At 43.5% G+C, this 18,461-nt stretch overlaps 2 protein-coding genes across 4 annotated transcripts in view; one reads left to right on the forward strand and one right to left on the reverse strand.

Annotated features, from left to right (window-relative positions):
- The window catches only part of AVEN (apoptosis and caspase activation inhibitor), a 770,692-nt gene that overhangs the window by 718,574 nt on the left and 33,657 nt on the right, over window positions 1-18,461 (reverse strand). The window lies entirely within an intron of this gene.
- Window positions 1-18,461, forward strand: part of CHRM5 (cholinergic receptor muscarinic 5) — a 282,104-nt gene that overhangs the window by 174,132 nt on the left and 89,511 nt on the right. The gene's annotated exons all lie outside the window — the stretch shown is intronic.

Below are 18,461 nucleotides of genomic sequence, written 5' to 3' on the forward strand. Positions count from 1 at the left end.
ATCCCTTCATGTTCAACCAAGATTTAAAAAAAACAGCAACTGGGAAAGCCTTGAAATTTTTGGTTGAACATGAAGGAATTCGAACTGCTAATTAACACACGGCTCTAGAAAAATATCCAATGTAACATCTACTGTCAATAGCTTTAAATGGGAGATTAATAAGTTCATAACATGCAACACTAGGGGAGTGATTTACATCTTACAATTTAGTTGCAATTAATACATTGGACAAACTGAATGCCTTTGAAAACTAGAATAGTGGAACATTTTATAATATCAAGCAAGAAAATCTTAAACATCCATTGTCCATACATTTCGCACTGTAAAAGGGTACTCCGGTGGAAAACTTTTTTTTCAAATCATCTGGTTCCAGAAAGTTAAACCGATTAGTAAATTACTTCCATTAAAAAATCCTTCCAGTACTTATCAGCTGCTGTATTATCCAGAGGAAGTTGTTCTTTTCTGTCTGACCACAGTGCTCTCTGCTGACATCTCTGTCAGGAACTGTCCAGAGTACGAGCTAACCTCTCCTGCTCTGGGCAGTTCCTGACATGGACAGAGGTGTCAGCAGAGAGCACAGCGGTCAGACTGAAAATAACCACACAACTTCCTCTGGAGCATAGAGCAGCTGATAAGCACTGGAAGGATTAAGATTTTTTTTTCATATAGTTGATTTAAAAAAAAAAAAAAAAAAAGAAGTTTTCCACTGGCGTACCCTCTTAAGAGAAACTGGCAGGGGACAGTCTCGCCTCGTGTGATACCGTTTAGGTAGTGAGAAGAAAGAGGATATGGGGCACGTGAACCCCTAGGTAGTGGCTGCTCACCTTAGAGCAAGTTTAAGCTTGTGTATCAACCCGCATGTAGGGTTACAAAGAAGCTGGAACCGCTGCTAGGCCTGAGGTTGCAGGTGAGGTAAAACCATCTCCTGGGAGTAGACAAGTAATAGTCGAGCAAAAAAACCTTTGAGTGGCACTGCTGGTTCTGAGGAAGAATGTAGTAAAACGAATCCGCAGATGTATATGTATAAAATGCTGGAAGGTTTATTGTATAACAAATAAAAACAATAAAACCAATACAGGATAGGATTACGCGTTTTGGGGAAGCCAACCCCTTCTTCAGATCAATATACAGACAGTAAGTGCACTTGCACTATAAATAGGTAAAAAAGGCACCAGGTACATTGTGAGAGGAGCCAGGCCAAACCACATCACATGCTGTAAAGTGAAAATATATTAAAACATTTTTTTTTTTTTTAAAAGCATTGTTACAAAGAATACAGTAGGTAATGACAACCTATAAGATGGCATGTGAACCTGGTAATAACCAAAAATGTATCATGGGAATCGGTATTAACCCCTTCCCGACCTATGCCACTGTACGTCATGGGTGGCAAGGTGTTCCCGACCCATGACATACAGGTACGTCATGGACATTACTGCCGCTACTCGCGGCATCCCGCAGCTATCACTGATAGCCAGCCATCTTACCGTGCGACCACGGGGGGTTTCGTCCCCCACCCCCCCCCCAGCGATCGCTGCTATCAGCTGGTCAAATCTGACTAGCTGATAGCAGCGCGGTGTGCGAGTCCCGATCACGGGGATCAGGACACACACCGCTCTGCTAAGTGTCCCTGACCCGTCCCCCAGCGTCACTTACCCGTCGGAGCGGTGTCCCGAGCGGTCCCGGCGTTCTCCGTGCGGTCCCGGCTGCGCTGCGTCCCGGAGGTGAGTTTCCGGCAGCAGTGCAGCATCTTCATTGGCAGCAGTGAGATCGCCGTAAAGCGATCTCACTGCTGCCTCTGAGAGTTTCAAAACTGCAAGTCCCAGCATGCCCAGACAGCCTTTGGCTTTCTGGGCATGCTGGGAGTTGTAGTTTTGCAATATCTGGAGGTCCACAGTTTGGAGACCACTGTATAATGGTCTCCAATCTGTGCTCTTCCAGATGTTGCAAAACTACAAATCTCAGCATGCTCAGTCTGTCCAGGCATGCTGGGAGTTGTAGTTCTCTAACATCTGGAAGAGCACAGATTGGAGACCATTATACAGTGGTCTCCAAACTGTGGACCTCCAGATGTTGCAAAACTACAACTCCCAGCATGCCCAGACTGCCCAAGCATGCTGGAAGTTGTAGTTCGGCAACATCTGATCCTTCAGATATTGCCGAACTACAACTTCCAGCATGCCTTGGCAGTCTGGGCATGCTGGGAGTTGTAGTTTTGCAACAACTGGAGGCACACTAGTTGGGAAACATTGTCCGTTTCCTACCTCAGTGCCTCCAGCTGTTGCAATTGTTGCAAAACTATAACTCCCAGCATGCACTGACAGACCATGCATGCTGGGAGTTGTAGTTTTGCAACAGCTGGAGGCACACTGGTTTGGAAACACTAAGTTTGGTTGCAAAACACTTGAAAGTTTATTACTTAACTTAGTGTTTCCAAACCAGTGTTCCTCCAGCTGTTGCAAAACTACAACTCCCAGCATGCACGGACAGCCAAAGGGCATGCTCGGAGTTTGCAACAGCTGGATGTTTGCCCCCTCCCCCCAATGTGAATGTACAGGGTACACTCACATGGGCGGAGGTTTACAGTGAGTGCTGCAAGTTTGAGATGGCGCAAATTTTGCGCTGCAGCTCAAACTTCCAGCGGCAAACTTGCTGTGAACCTCTGCCCATCTGACTGTACCCTAAAAACACTACACTACACTGACACTAACCTAAAATAAAAAGTAAAAAACACTACATATACACATACCCCTACACAGCCCCCCTCCCCCCAAAAAATGAAAAACGTCTGGTACGCTACTGTTTCCAAAACGGAGCCTCCAGCTGTTGCAAAATAATAACTCCCAGTATTGCCGGACAGCCATTGACTGTCCAGGCATGCTGGGAGTTTTACAACAGCTGGAGGCACCCTGTTTGGGAATCACTGGCGTAGAATACCCCTATGTCCACCCCTATGCAAATCCCTAATTCAGGCCTGAAATGCGCATGGCGCTCTCTCACTTTGGAGCCCTGTCGTATTTCAGGGCAACAGTTTTGGGACACATATGGGGTATCGCCATACTCGGGAGAAATTGCCTTACAAATTTTGGGGGGCTTTTTCTTCTTTAACCCCTTATGAAAAGGTGAAGTTGGGGTCTACACCAGCATGTTAGTGTAAAAAAATTAATTTTTTACACTGACATGCTGGTGTTGCCCTATACTTTTCATTTTCACAAGAGGTAAAAGGGAAAAAAAGACCCTCTAAATTTGTAACGCAATTTCTCCTGAGTACGGAGATACCCCATATGTGGGCGCAAAGTGCTCTGGGGGCGCACAACAAGGCCCAGAAGGGAGAGTGCACCATGTACATTTGAGGAGATTTGCACAGGGGTGGCTGATTGTTACAGCAGTTCTGACAAACGCAAAACAATAAATATCCACATGTGACCCCATTTTGGAAACTACACCCCTCACGGAATGTAATAAGGGGTGCAGTGAGCATTTACACCGCACTGGTGTATGACAGATTTTTGGAACAGTGGTCTGTGAAAATGAAAAATAAAAATTTTTGATTTGCACAGTCCACTGTTTTCAAATATCTGTCAAACGCCAGTGGGGTGTAAATGCTCACTGCACCCCTTATTAAATTCCATGAGGGGTATAGTTTCCAAAATGGGGTCACATGTGGGGGGGTCCACTGTTCTGGCACCATAGGGGCTTCCTAAATGGGACATGCCAACCAAAAACCCTTTCAGAAAAACTCACTCTCCAAAATCCCATTGTCGCTCCTTCCCTTCTGAGCCCTCTACTGCGCCCGCCGAACACTTTACATACGCATATGAGGTATTTCCTTACTCAAGAGAAATTGGGTTACCAATTTTAGGGTGATTTCTCTCCTTTTACCCCTTGTAAAAATTCAAAAATTGGGTCTACAAGAAAATGCAAGTGTAAAAAATGAAGATTTATAATTTTCTCCTTCACTTTGCTGCTATTCCTGTGAAACACCTAAAGGGTTAAAACACTTACTGAATGTCATTTTGAATACTTTGGGGGTGCAGTTTTTCTAATGGGGTCATTTATGGGGTATTTCTAATATGAAGATCCTTAAAATCCACTTCCAACCTGAACTGGGCCCTGAAAAATTACGATTTTGAAAATCTTGAGAAAAATTGGAAAATTGCTGCGGAACTTTGAAGCCCTCTGGCGTCTTCCAAAAGTAAAAACTTGTCAATTTTTTAATGCAAACACAAAGTAGACATATTGTATATGTGAATCAATATGTAATTTATTTGGAATATCCATTTTCCTTTCAAGCAGAGACTTTCAAAGTTAGAAAAATGCTAAATTTTCCAAATTTTCATGACATTTTTAGATTTTTTACCAAGAAAGGATGCAAATATCAGTGAAATTTTACCGATAACATAAAGTAGAATATGTCACGAAAAAACAATCTCGGAACCAGAATGATAAGTAAAAGCATTCCAGAGATATTAATGTTTAAAGTGACAGTGGTCAGATTTTCAAAAAATGCCCAGGTTATGAAGGTGAAAATGGGCTGGGTCATGAAGGGGTTAATACGTGATTCCAGTAGTCAGCACATCCAGACTGCAGAAGTAACATCCAGAGTCCAGATGGAAAAAAGTGTGACATCAGGTGCGGCAGCGGTGAGTGTACTGCAGCACCTGAGAATGTAAACTCAAATGCCAGAGAATGTAGTCACGGACACGTCACTAGGAAGCGGCGGTAAGTTAATCATCCTCACATTGTTGCCGACTCCTGCTGCCAGCTAACACTGACAGCGCCCAGCAGCATGCATAGGCATTCTTTACATGTGATTATCCACACTATACTCTATGCTTACAAATGCCTGATCCTTACTATGACTCTCCGTAGCACTGTCAGTTAACATTGCCAGCGCTCTGCGAATGCCTCGTGCTGATCGGTTAAACTACTCATGTGACGGCCGCTTCCTAGTGACACATCCGTGACTACACTCTCCGGTGCTTGACTTTACATTCTCAGGCGCTGCAGTACACTCACGGCTGCCGCCCCTGATGTCACATTTGTTTACATCTGGACTCCGGATGTTACTTCTGCAGTCCGGATGTGCTGACTACTGGAATCACGTATTAATACCGTTTCCCATGATACATTTATGATTATTACTATGTTATTCACATGCCATCTTATAGGTTGTCATTACCTACTGTATTCTTTATAACAATGTGTTTTTTAAATATTTTCACTTTACAACATGTGATGTGATTTTGTCTGGCTCCTCCCATAATGTACCTATTTATAGTGTGAATGCACCTACTGTTTGTATATTGTTCTGAAGAAAGGGGTGGCTCCCCCAAAATGTGTAATCTTATCCTGTATTGGTTTTATTGATTTTATTTGTTATACAATAAACCTTCCAGCTTTTCATACATATACTTCTCCGGCCAGCGCCACTCAAAAGCAGGAAGATTTGTCAATTCGAGAATCTTAATCCCAGTCTAGAAAATTTTGGATTTTTTTTTTATCTGTTCTGTCAGAATGGGCTCCTGCCAAGGACCCACACGTTTTACTGTGATATCAGTGTTAATGCAGCCCCTGGGTTGTTTTTACCATCAAGATCACAAGCTATCCATTTGTACCATGAAGCATATTGTAGGAATAGAAGGAGTTATTTTATTTTACATTCAGTCATAATCTCTTACAGAACTAGTGCTTTTATCTATTGAGTTTTTACATCCTTTAATATTTTTATTTTATTTTTTGTCTAATTTCTATTTTTGTGACATTGATTTTAGATTTATTATTATGTATATTACTGGTAGCTAGATATTAATTTGTAATACATTTAGATCTCTAAACATGATGATTTCTATATTTTATTTCATACCCTATAGATGTATGTCCTGTTCGGCAACTAATAAGAAGTCATGTGACACATCTGAAGAGCTATAAATTGAAATGGGGTAACCATTATTCATTTATACAGTCCATACAAAGAAAGTCTAGACACCAAAGACCAATGCACACATGGGGTACAAACGTGGCTTGATTCTACAGATCCCTTATGCGGTGGTGCTCACGTTTAGGAGGTCCATTCAAAATATAAACCAGTATAAGAAGATCAACAAAGCACTCACCAGACAGTTTCTTCACTTGAATCCAAGTATGATTTATTATACTCACAGGATACAATACAAAATGCAGGAGAGCGGAGGGCTGTGCCTGTGTAGGGGAGGAGCAGGCAACATCCGTATCGCGCACGCAGCGCTTCGTCGGGCCCTACATAATCACCTTCTGCGATGTGCTTATTTTTTAATATCACCCAATCAATCCCATCATCATGGTGACAGTAAAACAATGAAATTATAAAAACAACCGCAGTGGTGTGAACACAGGTAGGGAATTGCGACATCACAAAATGACCATTTCATTTCGTTCATTCATTCCCAATGGACCGGGTGCATTCAACCGTGTAATCCATCGGGACTCTGAGTAATAATGTTACGTCTATTCAAACCTTCTGGACTTCGGGTTCACTCTCTCTAATGCTGAGAACTTGAGAGCCTTTACATTGCCTCCATGATATTCGTTTATGTGTTGTATGAACCTAGTGGCTCCGGTACCAGTTTTTAAGGACCCAATATGTTCTCATATACAATGAAATAATGGTCTGATTGTCTTTCCGACATAGAAATTACCACATTCACATACTAATGTGTATACAACATAATCAGACCGGCATGTTATAAATGTTCTTATTTTAACAGTGAAACAGCCAAGACTTATTTCTTTACATTTCGCATTTAAGGAGCAAAACGAGCAATTGCCGCACTGAAAATTGCCTGTAGGTCTTAATTCAGATTTTCTTTTTAAATAATCCTTCACTGTTTGGCTTCTTTTATATGTAATCACTGGATTTTGTCCCGCTATTTCTTTTAAGTAATCATCATGCTGGTTCATATACCAGTTACGGTTGATTGCTCATTTTATTAGGATATTGAAAAGGTGAATTTTTTTAATGCAAAAACAATTTTATTGTCCCTCTTTTTGGGTTTGTTTTTCAATAATTCTGTTCTCTGAATTTGATCTACTTTTAATTTAGCACCACTAATTACTTATTTTGGATACCCTCTTTTTTATTAACCTCTATCCTAGTTCTTCTACTTGTTTTTGGTATGTGTTCACATCATTATTGATCCTCTTAAGTCTCACCATCTGACTGAAGGGGATACTTTTTTGGTATGTATAGGATGAGAGGACTCGTAGTGTAAAATTGCATTCTGTGATGTCGGCTCCCTATATCCAGAGGTCACTTAGGTAAATTACATATTTACGTTATTAGCTGTATTAAGATACTGGACAAAAACTTCAAAGTCATTAGCAGACCCTTCCAAAATTATCAATATATCATCCACAAATCTCCAGAGTGTCCCGATACATTTAACAAAAGGATTTTTGTTTTAAAAAATAAAATTGTGCTCGAACTGAAAAAGAAAAATATCCGCAAAGTCACATGATAATAGGAGTGCCAATTGCTGTACCATCGATTTTCCAGAACCATTGGTCCTCGTATTGGAACACATTGTTGAACAATATGAATGACACAGATTCAGTGATGAATTCAACTAACTCCGGGGAACTGTCAGTACATTCCAGAAATTCCCTTAGAAACTCTCGACATCAATTGATGCCAGACTAAGATCCGCGTGCCATTCCAAATTGTCCAAAGCTTTGATCAAATCTCCTGTGTCTTAAGTACGTGGGAATGAGCTTAAAGGGGTACTTTAAGCTCATCCCGCCGCTGGGAACCCACCTTTGTGAGCTATCCTGAGTAGGGGAACCTATCCCAGCCAAGATTGGATGACCAGGCAGAAGTAGGACCCCTTTATGAATCTTTGGCAAGATGTACCATTTACCTTTTTGGGGACTTACAGCTAACAGTTTTTCTGCAGTTTTAGAGGAAAGAACATTATTTTCAATAAATTTGCGTAAGAGTGTTTTCAGTTGGCTGATGATCCTAGAAGTAGGGTCAGCAGACAACTTTTCATACACCTTAGTATTATTTAGTTTTTTACAAGATTCTAAAACATAATTTGAGATTTTCTTAGTATAATGACAGAAAATTAGGATTTTATGAAAACAGGAGGCGAGTATCAGATGCATATTCCTTCTTTATTTTGCCCAATAGCAGAAAGAAATGCAAGTGTTAACAACATAAAAAGAAAAAATGCTGGTAACTAGGTACCTAGCAACCCTGGTGACTCCCCTTTCTCTCCTCCACCAATGAACACACACAGGGAGTCCTATATAAACTGGCTGCAGCTCCTCCTCCTCCTCTTTCTTTATGTCAAGCAGCCTCCTAGTAGACAACCATCTCTCGAACGCCAGAACACCACCCGAAACAGGAGTCCAGCTGTCCATGCGGATCTGGGACCTATACACAGTTAGACAGCCAACTCCAACGATGCGAAGCCAACCGGAGACAGTAACTTCAACTAGAAACAGCGTCACCAACGGGTAACTTCAACGATAGAACCTCCAGCTGATTAGGAACTCTTCAATATCCTGAAACAGAGAACACATGAAGCAGAATAGGGCAGGGAATATTGGGTGGGATGATACTCGCCTCCTGTCTTCATATAATCCTAATTTTCCATCATTATACTAGGAAAATCGCAAATTTTATTACAGACAGGAGGCTCGTATCAGATGCATGTTCAAAGCGTAGACAATAAATAACTGCATAATAAAACAATATAATAAAACATGGTTATAGTACAGACATAGATACATGTGGAGTATGTTTAAAGTAAAACATCCGAAAGACATCCTCGGACGACCAATCAGCCGCCTTAAGAAGTTCAGCAAGTGAACCTCCAGACTGAAGAGTTTTGGTCGCCATCGCACTTCTAGTGGAATGCGCTTTAAAAATCGACACGTCGATCCCCGCCAACGCCATAGTCTGTTTCACCCATCGAGCTAGTGTAGGAGGAGAAACAGGTAAATGCGGGGAACAAAAAGAAATCAAAAGTTGCGAATTCCGCACAGAACGAAATGGAACGGTCCTTTGCTCATAAGACCGGAGACATCGAACCACACACAACTTTGGGTGCGACGGGAAAGACTGGTAAAAAACCGAACGCAAGTTAGTTTTCGTACGTCGGCAAACAGAAAAACGAACCCCATCAGGGATAAACGGTCTCCGCGAGACGTCGAGGGCGCGCACGTCTGAAATCCGTTTGATGGAGATAAGACACAACAACATAGTCAATTTAAAGGAAAGATGTTTAAAGGACAGGTCATCATTATCGTCCCACATCTCAAACATGCGTATCACCAGGGAAACATCCCAAATAACCTGATACCGAGAGGAAGGCGGTCTTCGGAACCAAATTCCTCTCATGAGGCGGCATATAACAGGGTGCTGGACGATCAGCAAACCATCCACTAGGGAATGATGTGCCGAAATGGCCGATCGATACACATTGATTGTGCGGTAAGCCTTACCCGCCTCAAACGAGTCCGATAGAAAATTTATGATCTCAGCTAAAGGGGCGCGAACGGGATCCAGATCCCGTTGTGCGCACCAACGTAGCCAAAATCCCCAGGCAGATCGATAAGCCGATCTGGTACCCGGAGCCCATGCCTCATTAATGAGGTTGTTAGCCGTTTGTGAAATACGTCCCTCAAGTGACGATGACCCGAAATTAGCCAAGCCATCAAAGGCAGCTGATCGAGTAGAATCAAAGGATGGGGTTCCCCTTTCGGATCCCGAAGCAACGAGGGATGAAGCGGACACAGTCTCGGCACATCTATGGTCAATCCCAGAATCTGGGGAAACCACGACTGGGTCGGCCACCATGGGGTGATCAACACCAAAGTCGCCTTCTGGTTCTCCGTCTGCCAGAGCACTCTGGGAATCATGGCAAATGGCGGGAAGGCAGAAAGTATGTCCTGCGGCCAATGTTGCAGGAACGCGTCCGTGGCCGCGGCCTCCGGGTCCGGTCGCCAACTGAAAAACAGATCCAATTGACGATTGAGCCGGGAAGCGAATAAGTCCACGGTCAATGGTCCCCACAATGATAGTATCGATTGGAAAACTGAAGGGTCTAGCATCCAGTCGCTGGAATCCCTGAAGTACCTGGAGTTCCAATCCGCAATGGAGTTGGAAATCCCCGGAAGGTATTCCGCTCTCAGCACGATGTTCCGCTGAAGACAGAATTCCCAGAACTCCGTTGCCAGGTCTGCAAGGACCTTCGACTTCGTTCCGCCCAGCCGATTTATATATTGCACGGCCGCTACATTGTCCATACGCAGCAGAATGCAACAATCTGATCTGTGGGAAGCGAAGCTCCGGAGAGCAAAGGAACCCGCCAGGAGTTCCAGGTAGTTGATATGTAACTGCATTTCCGTCGTGGACCATTTTCCCCCTGTGGAAGATGTCCCACAACGAGCACCCCAGCCGGAGAGACTGGCATCCGATTCCATCACCAAATCCGGTTTGGAATGGAAAATGGTCTTTCCATTCCAATCCCGAACGTGTCGAAGCCACCAAAGGAGTTCCTCTCTGGCTTCGTGTGACAATGGAACCTCGTCCGAGTAGGAAAGGCCCCCTTGTAAGTGCCTGATCTTCAGGCGCTGGAGCGCTCGGTAGTGCAAGGGTGCCGGAAAAAAATTGCCTACACGGAAGCCGTCAGCAATCCGACGATCCGTGCGATAGCTCTCAAGGAAGACACCCATTTGCGGAGGAGACTCCGAATCTCCTTGCATATCGTGGTCAATTTCTTGGTCGGAAGACTCAGAGTGGCAGACTGGGTATCCACTAGAAAACCCAGAAACTCCATACTCCTCGCCGGTGACAACACCAACTTTTTCTCGTTGACCAGGAATTCCAAGTCCGAGAGACGTGTCGTCTGGCCAGTTCGCTTGTATGAGCCATGATCAGAATATCGTCGAGGTAGACGATTAGCCGAACACCTCGACTTCTGAGCAAGGCCATGACTGGTCTCAGCAGCTTGGTGAAGCACCACGGAGCAGAGGACAGACCGAACGGGAGACATGTGAACTCCCATTTGCGGCCCTCCCAACAAAACTGGAGAAACCGCCGGCAAGAAGGGTGAACTGACACTGTAAGATACGTGTCTTTCAGATCTATCTTCGCCAGCCAATCTCCTGGCTGCAGAAGATCTCTGAGAAGGTGTATCCCCTCCATTTTGAAATGTCGGTATACCACGCACTCGTTCAGGTAACGTAAATTGATTACGGGTCGGTGCCCCCCATCCTTCTTTTTGACCAGAAATATATTGCTGACAAAGCCTGGAGCACGCCAAGGCACCTCCACTATGGCTCGCTTTTGCTCCAACTCTATCAGTTCTGTGCGAACCAGATCTCTGTCCGCCTTTGCAAATTGAATGACCCTCGGGCAGCGGGTCTGTACGGGAGCGTATGCAAACTCTATGCAATAGCCCGAAACCACCTGGAGAACCCATGGGTCTGACATGATCTGGGACCAGGCGTGGAAAAAATACGTTAGACGATCCCCCACCGGTATGTTCGGCAACATTGGAGTAAGAAGTCTCACCTGCGCCCCTGGACCTGGGGTAGCCACACGCTGATCCTCGTGCCCTCCATGGACGGGCTCTGGTCGGGAAGAAAGGGGTGACTGGTTGTGTAGGCGGAGCGGGGGCATAATGCTGCCTGTCTGGAACGAAATGCACAGTTCCTCTGTTGTAGGGTCGATAATATGATCCACGGCTGGAAGGACGACCCCTGCCCCTTCCAGCCTTGTTGAAAACCTTCCCCTGAGAAGATTTCTTAAGGGAGCTCTGGGCTTTGTCGAGGCTGGAGAATAAGCCGACAAATTTATTTATGTTTTTGATAAATGACTCGCCAAAAAGAATGCCATCTGCAGATGGACCGGGCTCATCGCTGGCCAAGTGAGTCAGTTGGGGGTCCAGCCGCATCAGGATAGATCTACAGCGTTCCGCCGACATGGCAGTGTTGGCGTTGCCGAGCATACATACTGCTCGCAACGCCCACCCCCTTAGGACCTCCGCATCCACAGGGGCGCCTGAAGCGACCGCCTGTTCGGACAGGTCCAAAATTTTTGTTAAGGGACCCAGGACATCCAGAAGCTTGTCCTGTACCCCTTTGAAGGATTTGTCTATTCCCTTCCTTGGATTTTTGCCCGACTTAAGGAGGTATTTTACCAGGATGGGGTCCAATTCGGGCGTCATTGCCACGTTATTGCCAATAGATGGCCTAGGGCATTCCGCCCATAGTTTACTGCGGTTGGCGCGATCCATTGATTTGCGCAACCAGGTTTCAATATAGTTAGACACCTGAGGAGAGGGTGTCCACTCCCCGGATCTGGGGTGAGTAATGTCATCCGGGCTAAAAAAGGGGACTCCTAACGAGTCCACTGGGCCTCCAGAAGGGGGCTCCGTCTTGGAGACAGGGGCGGACGAAGGGCCAGTCTACTCATCAAAATCCTCATCCTCCTCACTCATGTCTGTGTCAAGATGTTCAGACATCACGTCAGATTCATCCTCCGACTCATCCACAAATGAGTTTGGTTTGATCGTTTGGAGGAACGAGAAGCCCGACCACTTACATAATCCCCGTGGGCTGGGGGTCTAGCACTCGAAGCATTGTTATCCTCAGGAGGCACTGAGGTCTTATGTTTCACGCCATCCACATCAGCTGGTAATCCAGCGGGATGGGTAAGTATGTCTGTACAGTGTCGTCTTTTCCGGCCAGACTTACCGGGTCTTAAAAGGCTGGGAGCCTGTGATGGAGCGTGGGAGGCAGAGAGCGGATCCGCGGCCATCGCAGACTCCTCCTGGCGAGGCTGAGCAAGCGCCAGGGAGACAGAGCGGGAAATATTGGCATTGACGGCCGACATTGCGGATGCAATAGCGGAATGCATAGATCTAGTCAACTGGTGCAGTAGATCAGTGGGGGAGATATCTGCATCCAGCGTAGAGGGGGTTACACCGCCCGAAGGGACAGTTGTCATCAGACATATTGATTTTTACATGAGGAACAGAGTATGCCGGTTAATGGAGCTTGGACACAGGGCTGTGAAGAAACAAGAAGAACAGGACCACTGTTAACTTGGGGCACTCAAGGGTTAACAATAAACAAAAGTACACAAATGTGGGAGTATGGCAGCAAGGCGCAGGGAATTAACCCTGTCCCGCAGCACCTCCACTATAACAAAAAATGACCGCAGAACACAGTCCCCCGAGTCAGCCACGCAAAGTGCACAAGTGCAGCACATGTTACAGGCTGACCTCACTGCCGGGCGGAGCAACGGCGCCGCCGGCAACTGAACTGTGCGGCCTGTTTAGGAGAGCTGACGCGGGCAGGGACACACACCCAGTCGCAGTCAGCAGAAAGATGACGATGTAGGTCACGTTCCTTTCCCTCCGCCCTCGCGAGATCAAGCGCTATACAGGACACGCCCACACTAGCGAGCGCGAGACGCGCGATAGCGATCTCGCGAGAACAGCGGGGAAGAAGAAGCGCTGACGTAAGGAAGAATGGCGGAGGGCCCGAACAGAGGTAAGAAGGAGGAGGGCGTCCCAGGCAGGAACGGGATGACAGGGGATCGGGATAGAGAGGGACAGGAAGAGCCTGAAGTCTGAAGTACTGACCACAGGCGAGCGAAAAATGAAAGTAAGGATTAGATAAGATGAATGTCCAGGATGTACAGAATGAAAGTGAAAAGGACACTAGGGTCACCTGGAAGCCCGCAGAGACTGGGCCCCAGATATGTGAGCAATAACTAATTCAAAACTGAGAGACACTTATCTGTTACTGATGCTGCTATTGAGCAGAAAGAAAGAGGAGGAGGAGGAGCTGCAGCCAGTTTATATAGGACTCCCTGTGTGTGGTCATTGGTGGAGGAGAGAAAGGGGAGTCACCAGGGTTGCTAGGTACCTAGTTACCAGCATTTTTTCTTTTTATGTTGTTAACACTTGCATTTCTTTCTGCTATTGGGCAAAATAAAGAAGGAATATGCATCTGATACGAGCCTCCTGTCTGTAATAAAATCCACTTTTTTACAAACAACCACTGCACAACCTTTGTCTGCCCTGGATATGACTAGGTCATCTCTGGCAGCTAGTCAATCCAAGGCAGACCTTTCCTCAGTTGTAATATTAGGGAAGGGTTATGGATATATGAGGGCCTTCACTTCTTTAGAAAACAGCCTTATAAAACAGGTCAATGGCACTAACCGGTTACTGGGGGGTTAAATTTGGATGGGTTGTCTCCCAAGAACGGAACCTCCTCCTCACCTAGTGACCCTGTCAGGGGACCCTCGCCTGCCAAATCCATGAGTGTGTGTATAGTATTAACATCTTGATCACTACAATCCTTAACGGGGCAGAAACCTAGGTGGCCAAGGACAACTCTTTGTTCACCCTCTTTTTTAACTTGCTCATTATTTTATTTTGGGAAGTGACAAAAAAAAATGTTTAGATTAAGTTTACGAATTCCTCTCTGAAAATGAATTTACATATCGCTACCAAAAAAGGGAATAGGATTTGCACCCCAAAAACGAATTTAGCAAATAGAACTGTAATAACATCACCTCTATCCAATAAATTCATATTTTGAATAATATCCCCACTACTGAAACTGAGCCATAACACCTGTCAATCACTGCAAAAGCGGGCTCCACCATACTATTCTTATACTATCCACAAGGATGCCAGATGCCAATCATTTATATCTACACTGCCATCCTGCTGCTATTACGCTGCGACTGCTAATGCTGCTGAAGTCTCCCTGATGAGCTGAAGACGAAACGCTGCGTAGGAGACACGCTGCAGTCAGGTTTATTGCACTGCAGTCAGCACTATGCACTTATATACCTTAGGACTGTGTATTTAATCAGGGACAGTACAGAGTAGGTTACAGGTTCCTGAGGCACGGGGGTCGCCCTTTCTAGGACGAGTGCCCCAGTTACGTGCCACACAGCTAGGGTGTGTATAGAGCAGGTAATCTTGCACTACACTGTAGGGATTAATAGGGAACGTAGGGAGAGATACTAATACGGCTTCCCAGCAGTTTCCCTTTATAAGCCACTGCTTTTTGATATCCCCCCACATCGATTACCATTAACTGTGTAGTTTTTGTTGGGAATATGTGCAATTTATCCCCGGTCTATGCATCATATTGCTTGAATGTTAGGATCATGTTTAATCTTTAAGGCTGATTGACTGGCAATTCATGATTTATTGCAAGCATATGGGCATAGGAATGTGCAAGTGCACTATCGGGCAATTTGCAATATATCATTGAGATTTTATGTGGATTTTCTATTTCACTTTACTTTATCTATTATGGTGATCAATGCACTACAGAGGTGTTTATTATTTATTACTTGTGTTCATACATTTTATCAAGTATTATTAAAAGTTATATTTTAAATTGGTACTCCAGGACTTTAGGAATTGATATCTACAAACTTGTTTTTAGAGTCAGCCTGTTCAAACAACAGTGGCAATGCACACAGCTGGAGCCTACAGCTGGCGCTAATAATACAGGTCTTAAGTTTAGTGAAAGATAGCACTTGCAGAGTGGGCAATACGGTTGCATATCACCAGAATTTTCGAATACTCAATTGCTGCTTATAGCTGCGATGAGAAAATGCATTTATCTCTCTGTTTAGGCAACGGAACTTCAACCATTAAATGTGCCTTTTATTGATGCCATATATTTGGGCTATACATCAATAAAATGATCATTTAATTGTGCTATTTTCTCTGAGCAAAACATCAGTGCAAACTGCTGCTCATTGTCAGGAGTTAAAATCAAATGTGTCACACAAGCATAGTTGTTGCTCAGTGTTTGAACCGAAACAATATAACAACATTCTTTTGTTTCAGCCCCCCTTTAGGCTGCTTTCATAAAATTCAATAAAAATTCATCCGTTATAAAAACCCAGAAAGTCTGCCGATAAACGGCCGTTAAAAAATCCCTAACGGCTGTTAGAAAATCCCATTATAGTCTATGGGATTTTTACATTATCCATTTTAACCCGTTATTAATACGGACGTTATTTTGTGACGGGCGATAGAAATGGGAGAAATGCACTATTTCTTCCGGTCATTCGCATGTCACAAAATAACGTCCATTATTAATAACGGGCCATAATGGGTTAAAACGGATAATGTAAAAATCCCATAGACCAATTTAATGGCCGATTTTCAGGGTTTTTATAATGGACGTTTATAACGGATTAATTTTTATAGTGTGAAAGCAGCCTTATAGTATCTCAGTAAAAACACTATTATCCTTATATAGCACAGATACTTTCATACACTGCACTTTTAAACTGCATGTGCTTTCATTGTCTGCAATAGAGTGCTGTATGTTATCCTTCAGCATGGCATTAGTATTGCTCCTATAACTGGATATTTTGAGGATATGTGTAGACATTACCATTTATTGCTTAAGTGGTGAACTGTTATTTTTATGTAATTTGAATATTTGCTGTGTAAGGAAGCCACAAGAGCCCTGTGATTTGTTTCTGCATTATTATATCTGATACAATCTATGACACAAACCTAGAAGTGACACTATTATAGTTCTAGAGTTGTCCTATTTAAAAAAAAATAAATAAATCAACTTATCAATGTTACATTGAGTATATAATCCCAACATATAGGGTTTTTTAAAATAAAAATTAAAATTGTACTGTAATAGGGCTTTAAAAAAAAAAAAAAAAAAATGTAACCCCTTAAGCTCTTGGGGATGGAACCCATTTTGAACCTAAGGACGGGAGCATTTTTTGCAAATCTGAGCTCTGCCACTTTATGCATTAATAACTCTGGGATGCTTTTACTTATAAATTTGATTCAGAGATCTCTTTTTCGTGACATATTCTACTTTATATTTTCGGCAATACTTTCATCATTTCTAGGTGAAAAATTCCAAAATTTTATGAAAAAATTTAAAATTTTAGCATTTTTCTAACTTTGAAGCTCTCTGCTTGTAAGGAAAACAGACATTTCAAATAAATTGCATATTGATTCACATATATAATATGTCTACTTTAAGTTTGCATTATAAAGTTGACATGTTTTTACTTTTGGAAGACATCAGAGGGCTTCAAAGTCCAGCAGCCATTTTCCAATTTTTCACAAAATTTTCAAAATCGGAATTTTTCAGGGACCAGTTCAAGTTTGAAGAGGATTTGAAGGGCCTTCATATTAGAAATACCCCATAAATTACCCCATTATAAAAACTGCACCCCTCAAAGTAATCAAAATTACATTCAGAAAGTTTGTTAACCCTTTAGGTGTTTCACAGGAACAGCAGCAAAGTGAAGGAGAAAAATCAGAATCTTCATTTTTTACACTGGCATGTTCTTGTAAACCCAGTTTTTGATTTTTTACAAGGGGTAATAGAAGAAAAAGACCCCTAAAATTTGTAACCCAATTTCTCTTGAGTAAGGAATTACCTCATATGTGTATGAGAAATGCTCGGCGAGCGCAGTAGAGGGCTCAGAAGGGAGGAGCAACAATGGGATTTTGGAGAGTGAGTTTTTCTGAAATGGTTTTTGAGGGGCATGTCCCATTTAGCAAGCCCCTATGGTGCCAGAACAGCAAAAAAAAAATAACACACACATGGCATACTATTTTGGAAACTACACCCCTCAAGGCATGTAACAAGGGGTCCAGTGAGCCTTAACACCCCACAGGTGTTTGACGACTTTTCGTTAAAGTTGGATGTGTAAATGTTTATTTTTTTTTTTTTTTTTTTTTAAATGCTGGTTTTCACCCAAATTTTAAATTTTTCCAAGTGGTAATAAAAGAAAATGCCCCCCAAAATTTGTAACCCCATCTCTTCCGAGTATGGAAATACCCCATTTTTCATTTTCACGGACCACTGTTCCAAAAATCTGTCTGACACCTGTGGGGAGTAAATGCTCACTGTACCCCTAATTACATTACATGAGGGGTGTAGTTGGTGGGGGGTCCATTGTTCTGGCACTATGGGGGCTTTGTAAACACACGCGGCCTTCCATTCCGGACAAATTTTCTCCCCAAAATTAGAATGGCGCTCCTTCTCTTCTGAGCATTGTAGTGCACCCGCAGAGCACTTTACATCCACATATGGGGTATTTTCTTGCTCAGAAGAAATGCGGTTACAAATTTTGTGGGGCTTTTTTCCTATTTTCCCTTGTGAAAATGAAAAATATAGGGTAACACCAGCATTTTAGTGAAAAACAATTTTTTTTTCTTCATTTTCTCATCCAACTTTAACGAAAATTCATCAAACACCTGTAGGGTGTTAAGGCTCACTATACCCCTTGTTACGTTCCATGAGGGGTTTAGTTTCCAAAATGGGGGTCACACATGGGTATTTATTTTTTTGCGTTTATGTCAGAACCGCTGTTAGTTGTTGCTAAACTCCCAGCAGGCCTGGACAGTCAGTGGCTGTCCGGAAATGCTGGGAGTAGTTGT

This window comes from Hyla sarda, chromosome 11 (assembly GCF_029499605.1).
Source record: "Hyla sarda isolate aHylSar1 chromosome 11, aHylSar1.hap1, whole genome shotgun sequence".
Taxonomy (NCBI): domain Eukaryota; kingdom Metazoa; phylum Chordata; class Amphibia; order Anura; family Hylidae; genus Hyla; species Hyla sarda.